The sequence below is a fragment of the Globicephala melas genome, chromosome 2 (genome assembly GCF_963455315.2).
Source record: "Globicephala melas chromosome 2, mGloMel1.2, whole genome shotgun sequence".
In the NCBI taxonomy this organism is placed as follows: Eukaryota; Metazoa; Chordata; class Mammalia; order Artiodactyla; family Delphinidae; genus Globicephala; species Globicephala melas.
In genome coordinates this window covers 62231052-62243206 of record NC_083315.2, presented here as the reverse complement: position 1 = coordinate 62243206, position 12155 = coordinate 62231052, and the positions used below count along the sequence as shown (strand labels likewise).

The window sequence follows — 12155 nt, the reverse complement described above, 5'->3', positions numbered from 1 at the left end:
ACTCACGGCGACCCCGGGCCGCGCGCGGCCGCCGCCGAGGGAACTAGCGGCCCGGGACGCCCCGCGGGGGCGGAGCGGCAAGCCAAGGGGCGGGGGCCGGGCCGGGCGGACGAGGTCGCGCAACTCCACGCCTCGTCGTTCCGTCACGGCCGCGCTCAGCCACTCTGCGCACGCTCGCGCGGCGGCACCGTGACCACGTGGCCCGCTTCGGACCAACCGCCACGCGACCTACTCCTAGGCCCACCACCTCCCCCGACGCCTGGTTGGGGCGCCTGCGCAGTGATCGCTGGTTGGGAGCCGGGTGCGGAGCGGAGGGTGGCGCCTGCGCCCTGGGGCTGGGCGGGTGCGTGGAGAAACAAGACAGGCCCGGCAGGTGCACGGAGGGCCCTATGAGCAAAGCTGTTGGCGTTTGGCGCCCCTTGTGGTTGGGAGGAAGGAGAGGGGAAGGCAGTTCCGGCTACCTCTCTACTTTAGAACCCGGGTGGTGGATAAAGATTGAGACAGTCCCCCTGAGACCCTGCTGACTCCAAGAATCTCTAGTTTGTAACACCTTAGGGTCTTTTAATTCTTTTGTTTTTAATTTTTTTTTCTTTTTTGGCTGCACCACTCAGCATATGGTATCTTAGTTCCCCTACCAGGGATTGAACCTGAGCCCCCTGCACTGGGAGCACAGAGTCTTAACCATCGGACCGACAGGGAAGTTCCAGCCTTTTTTAATTCTTAAGTTTAACTCTTTTGCTCCCCTGGTAGCTGTGGTGTGCTGGAAAGCACTCTGGCCTTCTATTGGGACAATCTGGGTTCAAAGCTTGGTTTCAGCACTTACTGATTGTGCAGCCTTAAACCAAGACTTTCACTTTCTGAGTCTTAGTTTTCTCATCTGTAAAGTGGGGACAGTGATATCTGTTTAATGGGGCTGTTGTGGTGAGGATGAAATGAGATGGTGTGTCGAACCGTATGAATGTGCAGGTATTTGACTCTTTGTATTTTACAAAACAGAAATTTCATATGGTTCAACCTAACACATATAAAGTAACCAGCAGAATACCTGGGACTAGGAAGTCGTCCATAAATGGAAGCTGTTAACCGTGGTTATTATGGTTATTCCCCTGAGACGTGGCCAGACCTCCCTTCATCCTTATCAGAATTGGGTGTCTTGGAGCTCCCATGTGCCCCTCTTTTCCATCAGCACTAATGGGGAAAAGTTTATCTTATATCTACTTACCTTCCTCATTCCCTCTTTTTAGCTAGACACAGCGTACACAAGGAAGGCTTTGGCTCTGAGTGATGTAAACACGTGACATATCTATCCCTCCGGAGCTGGCCTCAGTCAGAATTTTTGCAGTGAGGGACTTCCCTGGTGGCACAGTGAATAAGACCCCGTGCTCACAATGCAGGGGGCCTGGGTTCGATCCCTGGTCAGGGAACTAGATCTAGATCTCACATGCATGCCACAACTAAGAGTTCACATGACCCGGCACAACCAAATAAATAAGTAAATATATACATATATATATAATTTCACAGTGATTTTTTTACACTTGGATAACCTCAGCATCTCCCTTCTCACTCTCCCTCCTTTTGATATCCCTGCTCTTCTCACCTGGCCTGTGAGCCTGGGCTTCAACACTGTCTTAATATTAGTTTGTTACACCCATTGTGTATAATAACTGAAAAAAGTGAGGTATATAAAATAACAGGACTTGGAGCCTTAGTGGCAGAATGTAGAAGTTCAGAGTCATTGGGGAAGGAGTTGGCTCTGCTCCCTCAAACAACTCACCAGCAAGGGCCTCATAGCAGCTTTGGAGAGCCAAGCCTGTGTGGAAGTGTTCGAACAGAAGCACTTTGGGTAAGCACGGGAGGTCTGTCCCCATGAGTGAAATGTCAAAGTCCCGTATTCCATAACCTTTCAGGATTTCCCCTCCTCACTTCCCCCCAATTCACACCACCAGCTCTTCTACTCATTATGAATCCCATAAATCTCAACTGCCTCATAGTTGATCAGTATTTTCCTGGCTTCACTTTTTCCATCCGGTCTAGATCCTATGGTCAGTTACTTTAACCACATTTTTGCTAATATGCTTGCCCTTAAAATCATAACCACAGATATTCCAGCCATCTACCTTCTCTATTCTCCTATCCTAAACCAGGATAACGGAAATAACCCAGTCCCGCAGAATTGAGCTTATGAGTGGACACTGTTTTATGTTAGTCCAGCCCACGAGCCCTATTCTTTGGGAATTAAGTTTTCCACACTCTCTCTCCAGATCTATAGGCTCCAGGGCCACGTTTGTCTTGTGACCCCTGGCATTCTGGCTGCAGTTTATCAAACTGTGAGTGGATTCCTAATGTGAGCTGAGCTAAGCAAATGTTCTCTCCTGGGAATCTTGGATTAGGGCTGAGAGATTATGTTTCTAACTGGACTGGTTTCTTGAGCAGAAGAGATACATAAACTCAGGAGCTATGGTGCATCCACCTCCCAGATACTATGAGGAATGAGGAATGGAGAAAGTTTATTTGCAGAGAGAGAATGAAGCCTGGACAGGCAGAGACCAGAAATCATGAGACTGCTGTCTGGTTCCTGAAAGTTTCCCAGACCATTTCTGAGGCCCTCTGACCTTAGAATCTATGAGTCACCCTTATCTAGAATAAATCGTTAAGAAAACTTACCCTGGACCCGATATAGAGCTACAACAAATTCACAGTCTCCTCAGCTAGGCCCTGAGTGTACCCAGCAATCCTTCTACACATCAGCTTCCGCCACCATCCCCCCTTCTGCTTCACAGAGAAAATAAAGGCAACGGGGAGGAAACTGCTTTAATGTTCAGCCCCCTCCAAACATTTGAATCTCTCCCTCACTTTCTTTCTCAGAGGTAGTGAGGTCTCCCTTCAAATCCAAGCTTAATCGTTTCACTGCAATTTGTTTTTCACTCCCTTTGTCTCTTCAGGAAATTTGATCCTTTATTTTCATCTCTCTTTCATGGATAGTCAACTTTTTCCTCTCTCCTACTCTTTGATCTCCGCATATAAACTTGATCAACTAGCCCAACCTAAAAAAAAAAATCCAATTTTAATCCCACACATTACTGATTATTACACACTTTTTCTTGCCTTCAACCAAGCTTCTAGAGAGTGGTTTACACTCTCCATCTCTACTTCCTTACCTCCCATGTGTTCCTTAAATCTAGTGCCATCTTACCTCTCCCCCAAATCTCTACTGAAAATACTTTCACCAAACTAACAGATGACTTCCGAGCTGCCAAACCCACTGGAAAATTCCAGGCTCAACTGATTTGACCATTGATGTCAGTTGGCATCGTTGATCAGCAGTCCCTGCATCCCTTTCCTCTGTTGGCTCCTATGGGCGGCTATGTTCTTCCAGCTTCTTCCTAAACGTCACGTGGCTCTTTCACAACTTCCTTAATAGACTCCTTTTCTGTCATTCATCATTAAATAATAATAATTTTTAAAAAACAGTTCAGTCAACACCCATTTCTCATTTCATCACTCTTTCCAGTGACTTCCCAGAATCTGATTCACCTTCCTGTGTTACAGGTCTTGGAGGTAAGCAGAGCCCACCTTCCATGACAGATATTGAAAAGGTTGGGTCTTTGCTTTCCCAGCTTTTTGGCATCTAAGACAGAGGTATGTGACCTAAGCTTGGCCAAGTAGCCCCCAGAAAAGTAGATTCTGGAGTAAATGATTCAGAGAAATAGAACCATGGAGAATTCATCCTGATGGCAGTGGCCACAGTGCAATCAGCTCTATCCTGTGCTTGGGGGCTGTAGTGGTGTGGGTACTGGTGGTGGTGACATCCAGTGTCCAATGGTGATGACAGTGGCAATATTCTCACGGTGCTGGTCTGACAGCTGATTTTGGCTTTTGCTCTGGTGGACTGGCCTCCCATTGTTCCTAGTTGTTTTTCAAGCTTGCATGTCCTGCTTGGCAATCCCCTGACCCACCCAGTGCCGTTTCAAGAGACGGCTTTTCTAGAATTTGAAGAAGAATAGACACATGTATATGTTACCAAAAAAACCAAAAACAAAAAATAATAAGCCTGGGAAATCTTTTTCTTAGAATGAGAGAGGGGTAAGTGAGAACATTTACACAGCAAAAGTGTTTATAGTTCTTTGCTAGCACTAAAAGAAAAAAGTGGCTTTTCTGTTTAAATCGTCCCGTGTGACACACTGACTGCAGGTGACTGGGACTCCCGAATATACATCTCCATCCTTTACCTCTTGCATTTCAAGTTGCCTTTTAGACAACTCCACTTGTATGTCTCACAGGCAAACTCTTCTTCTTCCTCTCAATCTGCATTTTTTTCATGACCCTAGCTTAGTAAATAGCACCTATGACTTGTTCAGCCGGAACCCTGAGAGGAAAACATCTTAGACTTCTCCCACCCTCGTGTGAACAGAACAAATTTTACCTCTTATTAAATCTTAAATCAATCCCTCTTTTATATGCCTACTCTTCCTCACCAGAACCATTGTACTAGCCTCCTAACTAGCCCAGTATCAACTCTTCTGATCTCTTCTCCACTTAGCTGCCTAGGGGAATCTTTCTAAAACCCAAAGCTGATCATGTCATTCCTCTGTTAAAATTCTTCAATGGCTCCTTACCACCTCCAGGATAAAATATGTACCCCTTCTATGGCTGTGGCTCCTAACTGACTCTCAGCCCTCCCTCACCTGCGTCCTACGCTCCAGCCAGGTCAAACTACATGTTTTTACAGACCACCCAGGACATGTCTTTACATTCTATGGCTACTTAGTGGGGCTGACAGTCGCAGTGCCACCTCTGCTCCCTTCTGTTTTCCACCACCCAGAGGTGGATACATGACCCATCAGGCCAGGCAGGAGACTCCATCCCCCTGGCCAAAGTGATTAGTTCAGGTAAGGGTTTGTCACCTAAGCAGAGCCAATCATAACCTTCCCCTTAAACTCTCTTGCTTTTGAGGCCATGGTGCCAGGAGCATATGAGATTGAAGCTGCTGGCACCCAGCTCTCTATCACAGGGAGAAAGTATATTTATGGCAGGAAAGAGAAGGGGACAAGGAACGAAGAGAAGCAGAGCCCTGAGAGATGAAGTGAGAGAGGTCTGATGACATTTGTCTGAGCCCTTGAATTCAGCCCTGCCTGGTTGGTAATAGCACTACACTTCTCAGCTCCCTTCTTGCATAAGCTGGTTTGGGTTCGTTCCTGTCGCTTGTAATTAAACCAGACCTGATACACAAATGGAATGGTGTGTGCAATCAACAGACTCTAGAATGTATACCTGGTGGAACTGAAGTGAAGTGGAGGCAGTGTGGGGATCTGCCCATCCTTGAGTGGGAAGTTAGAAATCCCTGTTATGTGGTATCAGGTCAGCTGGTTACATGATCTTCTTTTTTTTTTTTTTTTTTGTGGTACGCGGGCCTCTCACTGTTGCCGCCTCTCCCGTTGAGAGCACAGGCTCTGGACGCGCAGGCTCAGCGGCCATGGCTCACGGGCCTAGCCGCTCCGCGGCATGTGGGATCTTCCCGGACCGGGGCACAAACCCGTGTCCCCTGCATCGGCAGGCGGACTCTCAACCACTGCGCCACCAGGGAAGCCCCATGATCTTCTATTTTATGTGGAGCTTTGGGTCAGGCATCCATCCTAGATGGAGATTCCAGGGACACACTGGACAAATGTCTGGATGTTGGCGTATGCTGGCCTCTCGCAAGATTTCTAGCAAGGAACTGCAGTTCAGCTTGCTTCCATGCTGGCAGAACCAGACCATATGCAGCTTTGTTTAGAGTTGCCTTTATTGCCTTTGGCCTACTAGCTAGACTGCCAAGGGTCAGATAATCATGTGTCTTACAGATTATAAAAGCCAGATCCTCTACCCCAAACTAAAATGAGTGAGAACAAAGGCAGAGAGGTGGGACATCAAGCAGGAGATACTGAAGCTTAGGGCCTGGAAAGTTCTAGAGAAAAAGCCTGATGCTCCGAGCCACACCTGAATGCATCTTTTTTCTCCCAAATTAAATAATGTTTATTTTACTTAAAATTCAGACAGTCCTGGGGGTTCTGGTGCCTGGGGACCCTGGCTGTGAATCCTGTGGGAGAGAGTGAAATGTATTGGTCACAACCCTCATGCACCTTTCTGGGCTTCCTGGGCCACCTCCATCTTTCTTTCTCTTGGTTGGCACCCCACCCGTGCCAAGCAGCCCCTCCACTTCCACATTTGTGGTAGAAACCTCCCAAGCAGCCACCCAGAGGGTGATGCAACTCAGAAATGCAGTGGAGTTAGCTCTCCGTGAAGTGCACCTTGGCCAGTAGAAAACAGGAGATGAGAGGGGAACAGATGGGAAAATTCCCTCTCAATTCTCCTCCTGGTGAACGGTTCTAAGGTGCAGTTTCTCCCTGCAAACACCATGTGCTTTAGCAAACAGTCCTGTCAAGTCACCTGTTCTCTCCTCACAGCTCATGTGAAACAGTGGCCACCGCAATAATATGTTGTCTTGCGTTGCTTCACATCTTTCTCCCCTGCCACATGTCTCTTCTCCCCTCTCATTATCCTGGGCTTCCGTCTCCCCAAAGGGTGTGAGCACTTTAATCCTTGCCTCAGAGTCTGTTTTCTAGAGCACTTGCGTTAAGATATGGAGCTGCTGTCAAAGCCCCCATCCCAACACTGAGTCCCAACAGTGGGGTAGCAAGAAGGTCCTGAGGGCGCAACTGATGTTTCCTGCTCACGTGCAGGAAATCCAGCCCAGGCTGCTGGATTCCTGTCAGACGCCCGGTGGCAAGGGTGCAGGGTCAGCCCATTTCTGGCATACTCCCTAGAAGAAGCTGAGGCTAATTTTCTCAGGCTTTTTCTGTGGTTCCCTGCATTTTCTCCTGGGTACGTAAGACTTACCTTTGGAAGAGTCAAACCCAGGCTTGCAGCTTGCTCTGCCTTCTGGGTCTCTGTGCTCTTAGGCCACTAGAGGGCAGCAGGCTAGAGCATGGAAGTTCAAAGTCCCCTCTACAGACGGCCAATCAAAGGCTCTGATCAGCCCAGGCTGCCATACTGTGATGGCAGTGTCTGAAGCGGGGTTGGGGAGAAAAAGAGTAGCTCTCCACCCTCTCTGAGTTTGCACTTGGCGCAGACTTGGTCAACTCTTTGTGGACCTCACGTGGCTCAAGCTCGAAGGGCAGCTACAGAATCCGCTTTGGCTCTGAGCTTCCTGAGCCCATGAGGTTTATTCCTTCATTGGTTCTCCCAAAGAACACAGGACTGTGTAACATGCTTGAGCAAATATACTGGCTGAGGGAGGCGCACAGGCCCAAGACAGCCTCTGAATCCCTGCTGGATTTGGCTGTGTCACAGTGAAGGCAGGTACAGTGAGGACAGTGGATGCCAAAGATTGCAAACAAAGCTGGAAAAGATAAAGAGAGATTCTGTGACCTCCCTGACCTTAGTATCCTCTTTTGGAGGGTATTACATGCATGTTCTGTTCCACTGAGGCAGAGGTGAGACCCCAGGTCTGGTCAGAGCACACAGTAGATCCAGAGCTGCTCTGAGATCAGAGGTTGTCAGTCCCATCTCAGACCAAAGGTCTTTTCTCTCTGTATCCAAGACACCCAGGTTGCATCCAGAGAGACAGAGAGAAATTCCGGGGGCCCTCCTGAAGGCTGAAGACTCTGCCCACAGTCCCCAAGTTAAACAAGTTCTCAGAGGGCCCCCCAATTCAATGTCCACTGACAGACTCTTCTCAGGAGTGCTTTGGTGACATGGCCTTAGTGTAATAATGGACCATAGCCAGAGGGCGAGGAGTGGAGCAAGCTGCAGATTGTCCAGAATGAGTGCTTGTGTGGTTGCCTCACTCCTGTCCTAAGCATTGCCTTGGGGCTGAGACCTAGGAGCCAGTACCACTTAGGGATTTTGACTATCTAGTCAGGGTCACTGGAGCGTGAGCCAGCCAAGTGTTATATAGGTAATCTCTCTCTGAGGGCACTGAGCAGATTAAGGTTGACTTATTATCACAGACAGGCTATCGTGGAAACCATGAAGCTGAGGGGGAGGGGAATGGGCCCAGTGTGACCTGTTGCTAAGAGACAGAAACCACAAGGGCCAGATCCAGACTCAAGGACAAGAACTCAGCAAGATTCTTGACGATGGTTACTAGCTCACAGAGAGCCCAGGAATCAAATCACTTGGTTTGAAAGGAATTGTCCAGAGAATCCTCACCAGGCGATCGGGGATCTGGGAAGGCATAATCTCTAAGGCAATCTTTAGGTCCAAACCCATGTCTAAAGGGAGGGTGGATGATTCAATTCCAGAAGAGGTATCTTCTCAGGGCTGTCCATAAAGGAGGGAGATATTTCCCAGTGGAAAGGACCAAGAGCGATTAGTTTTGTTGATGAAGAAACTTGCTCCACTGTCCAGAAGGATGTGCTATATGCTATAGATTAGTGACCATTGTTTTCTCTTCTCCCCTATTCCAAATGGAAGGGTTTTTTTTTTTTTAAATGGTTACCCTATTTCTCTCCATATTGGTTATGTAGGGGTAGCTAAATTTATCTTTAAGCCAGAGATTGCAAAATCACAAGAAATTATATCCAGACCTGATCAAGAACTGCACATCACAAAGGGACCCTGGACTGAGGGCTCAATAAAGCAACTGGGCATGATTCTGTTTTTTCTCCTATTCAGAAGTGGGTGACTGTTTTTTGTTGAGCCTAGGAACATTGCATTGTTAGGCAGGCACATTTTTGAAAGTGTATGTTTGTCAAGAAAAGTACAGGTGGAAGGTGAACAATAAAGGGGAGGAATACTGTGGATGCAAATTGCTTATCTGCCCATCATCCCTTCTTTTGAAGACCCAGTTCTCCCCTCCACACAGTCCTTGTGAAGTTGTCAATTACGGTGGCCTACTCTTCCACCCTAGAGGTAGCCACATGTCCATTCTGGCCAAAGTCCTCCCAAGGTCTTTAGAGCTGGAACTAGCGAGGCCACTAAACAGAAGGGAGCAGAGCCGAGAGATGGAGACATCATCATTTGAACCCCTAGATCAAGCCATGCCTAAAGGTAGATACATCCTTTGATTTATCAATTAAGTAAGCCAACTAATTTCCTATTGGCTTAAACATGTTTGAGTTGGGTTTTTGACACTTACAGCTGAAAGGATTTGGACTAACACATGCACACACAACAGAGACACAAACACCATTGTTGCTTAAACTCATTAGACATTATACACGTCTTCCATGAGCTTATAGGGATCAGCAAACATTTTATCTAAAGGACCAGATAAATCTTTTAGGCTTTGTGGGCCACATATGGTCTCTGTCTCAAATTCTTTTTTGTTTTATCTTTACAGCCCTTTAAAAATGTAAAAAAAACATTATTTGTAGGCCATACAAAAGCAGGCTGTAGGCCAGATTTGCCCACAGGCCATAGTTTGCCGACCCCCTGATCTAGATCCTGCCAACCTCTGCAACATTTATACATGGTCTGCCAGCCCCTAACCATGAAACAAGATACTTCAAATGCCATTTTGGTTTGTGTCTTGACGTGACTTGATGAGTTAAGGTTCAGGGTAGAGTTAGAAATGGGAAAGGGTCTTATCTTGGTGCCCACTGTCTGCCCCATAATTGGCACTGAATAAACGGTAATCATTATGATTTCTTGCCAATAATTTATCAGCATGATGCGGCTGTCCAAATGGCTTTGTGCATATGTGCCAGTTCATTCTCGAAGACCCTTCCCCTCCTTCATCTTCTTCAGTAAACCTTTCTCTGACCTGCCTTACCGGTCAAGTCTGAATTCGGTACTCTTCTTGCTATCACAGGCTCTCTGGGGCCCTCCATTATCACTACATTATCGGACCGTCCTTCCCCCAGCTCTCAGTGCTTAGCACCTAGCAGTGACGGGTCTCTATGCCTCCATGTGAACAGCTGTTTGAATGTGCAGGTGTTAACATTCCCATCTGTGTCCAGGGTGGTCAGTCTACGTGTCAGCCCTGTGAACTACCACACCTTACCTGGCAATGTTATTTTTCATTCCATTCCCTCCAAAAACGAGTCAAAGACAGAGGAACAGGTGGGAACAAATTTTCTTAGAAACTCTTATTAAGGAGGAACCCGCCGCCCCCGCCCCCACATGCTTTATTGTCTGATGTGATATCAGATCAGAGGCCTCCAGTCTCAGCAACATCTAGGGACCAGAGTGCCCACCACACAGCTGGGGCCCCAGACTAGTTTGATCCAGGTCTGTGGGGTAGAGGGAAAATTATCCTCCTAGGAAAAGTTATGTGCAAGGCCCTGCAGGCCCAGGAAAGGCTGACCAAGGCAAGTGAGTCATGGTGCTCTAAGCTGAATCTTTTGCCCATCTCACAGAAGCAGGCAGGAAGCACCACCATCGATCAGCTTTATATGGTACCCACTGTATACAACAGACAGACAAAGACAGACAGACAGAGCACACACCACTTCTAAGCTGAACACTGCTCACCATCTAGAAGCACCTTGGATAAGCACATTGAGACACTCTTGCATAGGAAAGATGTAGTTTTTAAAGGAATGATGAAGTATTTTGGCAAAACATCTACTTCCCTCCCAGGTCCTGGGTAAAGAGGGACCTCTAAATTCTGAAGCTTCTACATATTGAAAATTATCCCCTTCTCAATGGCAGTATATACAGTAGCGAACCTTCCAAGTCTGTTGTCACAGCCCTCTACACATATCCTGAATCTACTTTACCGGTGGGCAAACTTAGAGACAGAAGGTGGTCTGGAGCAAGGGGACACTGGGGCTGGCTCAAGGTGAGGGGAAACAGGAGGTGTCTCGGCTCAGCCAAAGGCAGGGCCTCTGTCTAACTGGATGGGGAAGGGAAAGGCTGGGGCAGTCCAAACTCCCTTTCTTCCTGCCTGAGGAAGCAGTGGTTCCACGGGAAAGGCTGTCAAGAAGGAAAGGCAGGTTCCCACCCCTGCTGGCTTAAGGGGTTTTTCGGGGTGGCAAAGAGCAGGGCAGGCCAGAGCCCCTCCTTGAGGCCTCTTCGTGGATGCTCTCTGAGTTTGGGAACTGTGGGTTCACTGCTTCAATAACTCTCTTGTTACCTGCATATGAGCCCAGACCTCAAGTCCTTCATTATTTTTAAAAGGTGGTGGGGTGGAGGTGGGGGGCGTTAAGAGGGAATGGGACACAGAACAATCTTTCCACAGCCTTCCTCTGCCTAGGCTGGGGCCTTCAAGGGTCTCCTTCACCCTGCCTCCTAGGGATATTTAAAGGCAGCTTTTATTAGACTCTATACTGTCCTTTTTGTTTCTCTTGTGATTTTTTTGTTTCTTTGTTTTAATTTTTATATATATATATATATATATATATATATATATAATTCTTTAAAAAGCAATAGTCCTTTGGTCCCTAAACTCTAAGGAATGATATGATTTTGAAAGAAGTAAATCTGGGCTTCCCTTGTGAGAAGCCCTTGGCACCCCCCAAGGCCCTCTGCTGGTTCCCCTAGACAGTCAGTCCTCAGCCAGCCCCAGCGGCCTTGCCAGCCTGAGCTCTACATCACAGGCACAGAACAACCCACTTGGTGAAAACAATCCTGAAAGTGGCCTGAGCCCAGGCACTGGCCTTGGGTCCACCTCCATCTGTGGCTGCTCCTTCAGGAAGGGCTGCTCAAGCATTTCTGTGCTTTTCTTTTCCTTTCTTCTCACTCTTCAGTTTCCAATGTTGGGTATTAATTGATAAGGAGAGAGAAAGGGAAAAAAAGGAAAAAATCACTCTGGAGGGCAAGACAAGAAGAGCAGCTTGCCCTATCCGTGACAGGTGAGTGGCTGGACCTCAGGCTCAGGTGAGGGGCTGGACCTCAGGCTTCCACTGAAGCCAGACCCTGGGTCCTGGGCAGATGACCTCAGCCCAGCACCCCCTCCAGAGTGCTCCCTGGGGGTAGTTCAAGGGCGGCAGGGTCCTGTGGATCTTCTGAGACAGCAATCTCTAAAAGTCACAGGCAGCCGGCCCTGCCAGAAACCTGAGAGCTTGTCATAGCCCTCCCCATCACCACCACACCCTGTAGATCCTGCATCTTCAGTGTATTTGCTTCTCTCCTCATCTCCATGTTCACTGCCATTATCCCAGCCCTTACATCCTGTCCCTTCTTTGCTTAAACTCCTCAGTGGTCCTCTACCATCTTCAGGATAAAGT

The 12155-nt window shown here is 47.9% G+C and overlaps 2 protein-coding genes across 9 annotated transcripts in view; both read right to left on the bottom strand.

Annotated features, from left to right (window-relative positions):
- PARP6 (poly(ADP-ribose) polymerase family member 6) overlaps window positions 1–155 on the bottom strand; it is a 28366-nt gene extending 28211 nt beyond the window's left edge. The window contains exon 1 of the mRNA XM_060294037.2: window positions 7–155. The gene's annotated coding sequence lies outside the window, so the exon portion shown is untranslated. The remainder of the gene's footprint in view (window positions 1–6) is intronic.
- Window positions 156–5842: 5687 nt separating this feature from the next.
- The window catches only part of CELF6 (CUGBP Elav-like family member 6), a 36537-nt gene continuing 30224 nt past the window's right edge, over window positions 5843–12155 (bottom strand). For all 8 annotated transcript variants that reach the window (XM_030875063.2, XM_030875064.2, XM_060294031.1 and 5 more), the window contains one exon: window positions 5843–11669. The gene's annotated coding sequence lies outside the window, so the exon portion shown is untranslated. The remainder of the gene's footprint in view (window positions 11670–12155) is intronic.